Source organism: Bos javanicus, chromosome 19 (genome assembly GCF_032452875.1).
Source record: "Bos javanicus breed banteng chromosome 19, ARS-OSU_banteng_1.0, whole genome shotgun sequence".
NCBI lineage: Eukaryota > Metazoa > Chordata > Mammalia > Artiodactyla > Bovidae > Bos > Bos javanicus.
Window position 1 is genome coordinate 3,760,707 of NC_083886.1, and position 2,808 is coordinate 3,763,514.

The 2,808-nt window shown below is 37.9% G+C and overlaps 1 non-coding gene across 1 annotated transcript; it reads left to right on the forward strand.

Annotated features, from left to right (window-relative positions):
• Window positions 1–357: 357 nt before the first annotated feature.
• Window positions 358–429, forward strand: TRNAS-GGA (transfer RNA serine (anticodon GGA)). The gene has a single exon. It is a non-coding gene; the product is annotated as a tRNA-Ser (tRNA).
• Window positions 430–2,808: the final 2,379 nt, after the last annotated feature.

The following is a 2,808-nucleotide window of genomic DNA, read 5'->3' on the forward strand; positions in this document are numbered from 1 at the left end:
TTTAATTTCATGGCTGCATGAAATGTCATAGCTGCATTAATCTCACCATCTGCAATGATGTGGGAGCCCCCCAAAATAAAGTCTGTCACTGTTTCCACTGTTTCCCCATTTATTTGCCATGAAGTGATGGGACCAGATGCCATAATCTTAGTTTTCTGAATGTTGAGCTTTAAGCCAACTTTTTCATTCTCTTCTTTCACTTTCATCAAGAGGCTTTAGTTCTTCACTTTCTGCCGTAAGGGTGGTGTCATCTGCATATCTGAGGTTATTGATATTTCTCCTGGCAATCTTGATTCCAGCTTGTGCTTCTTCCAGCTCAGCTTTTCTCATGAGATACTCTGCATATGTACTCTGGAGTCCCTGGTGGCTCAGAGGTTAAAGCGTCTGCCTGGAATGCAGGAGACCCAGGTTCGATCTCTGGGTTGGGAAGATCCCCTGGAGAAGGAAAATGGCAACCCACTCCAGTACTCTTGCCTGGAGAATCCCATGGAGGGAGGCGCCTGGTAGGCTACAGTCCATGGGGTCGCAAAGAGTCGGACACAACTGAGCAACTTTACTTTCTTTCACTTTCACTCTGCATATCAGTTAAATAAGCAGGGTGACAATATACAGCCTTGGCCTACTCCTTTCCCTATTTGGAACCAGTCTTTTGTTCCATGTCCAGTTCTGTTTCTTCCTGACCTGCATATAAATTTCTCAATAGGCAGGTCAGATGCCCTGGTATCCCCATCTCTTTAAAAATTTTCCAGAGTTTGTGGTGATGCACAAAGTCAAGGCTTTGGCATAGTCAATAAAGCAGAAATAGATGTTTTTCTGAAACTCTCTCGCTTTTTTGATAATCCAGCAGATGTTGGCAATTTGATCTCTGGTTCCTCTGCCTCTTCTAAAACCAGCTTGTACATCTGGAAGTTCACAGTTCATGTACTGTTGAAGCCTGGCTTGGAGAAGTTTGAGCAGTACTTTACTAGCTTGTGAGATGAGTGCATTGTGCAGTAGTTTGAGCATTCTTTGGCATTGTCTTTCTTTGGGATTGGAATGAAAATTGACCTTTTCCAGTCCTGTTGCCCCTGCTGAGTTTTCCAAATTTGATGGCATATTGAGTGCAGCACTTTCATGGCATCATCTTTAAGGATTTTAAATAGCTCAACTGGATATATAAATTCATTTATATAGCTCAGGGTATATAAATGAAAACAAAACCTTGTGTTAGGGAGGATGAAATTTTCTTCTATCCTAATTCTGGCTGGTCTAATTATTAAATTGGCATGAGACCAACTAACAGAAAAAAATTAAAGAATAGCTTAATAACATATATACCTGTGCCAGCTACAAACCGGCACTTGCCATTGACCCTTGCCAACTATCCATACAAAGATTAAATCATGTGCTGTTGCAGCTGCTGATTTTCAACAGCCCCTGAAAGGAGCAGAGGATTGGAGAGCAGAAATGAGCCACTCTGTCCTCTGCCTTGTACTGGGCAAGAGTGAACTCTTTAGTCTCCAAATAACTTTTCTTAATATTACATAAAGTTGACTTTCAAAGTTTTCTAACATTGTGTTCCCCTCTTCCTTTCATAGTTTCTGTGCCTTAATACTGGTTGGTTTTCTCAGTGCTTGTCCTAAAGTTTTCGTCCTCTCTTTTTCTAATCCCCAGCCAGAATTGTTCTTTTTACATCACCCTATATATCAATGTATCCCTGGAGAAGGAAATGGCAAACCACTCCAGTATTCTTGCCTGGAAAAATTCTATGGACAGAGGAACCTGGAGGGTTATAGTCCATGGGGTTGAAAAGAGTTGGCCACAACTTAGAGACTGAGCACATATATCAACGTATAACAGTTTGACTATAATTATAATAGTGTATTGTATACTTGACATTTGCTAAAAGTTAGATCTCAAGTTTTATCACAACAAAAATTTTAAAAAGAAAATGGTAACTCTTTAAAGTCATTGAATTACATAGCTTGATTATGATGAATATGTCACAATGTATACATATATCAAATAACTAAATCGAACATATTAAATATGCACAATTTTAATTGGCAACTATACCTCAATAAATCTAAGAAAAAATAAAAATTTGACAAAATTAAGATCAATATATTTTGAGAATTTCTTCAATGGTTCTTTTTAGAAAAAGCTTGATATGTGGATTTTCTATGACCAAAATAATTTCTTTGTATTCAATATAGGTTTGCTGCTGCTGCTGCAACTAAGTCACTTCAGTCATGTCTGACTCTGTGTGACCCCATAGATGGCAGCCCACCAGGCTCCCCCATTCCTGGGATTCTTCAGGCAAAAACACTGGAGTGGGTTGTCATTTTCTTCTCCAATCAATATAGGTTTATTGCATATATTAAGAAAAAAAAATTTACTATCACCTAAAAATGTAAATATTAGTAGTGTTGCATAAAAAGAAAAAAATAATTCAACTATTCCTTATCACTTTAATATGACCTAGACAGAACTGGTGAAGGAGCTATCCTGACTATACCTGCCTCTAGGCATGGTGAATACCGGCCTAATAAACCATTTTTCACTAAAACACTGTGGGGGAAAGAAAAAAAAAAAAAGATGATATTGGAAGCTGCTTATTTACCTTTTGTGTTTTCTACACATGCTGATCCATTGTTAAATCAATTAAAGTACTCCCTTTCCCTTTCATTTATGCAATGAGTTTCTGTAAGGTAAGGTTTATCTGAAGCTGATGAACAAAAAAAGACATTATGGATTTTAAGGAATTCTCCCACCGGATACATTATACTAAAATATTTGAAAGTTGCCTTTAATAGTCACTGGAGTTGA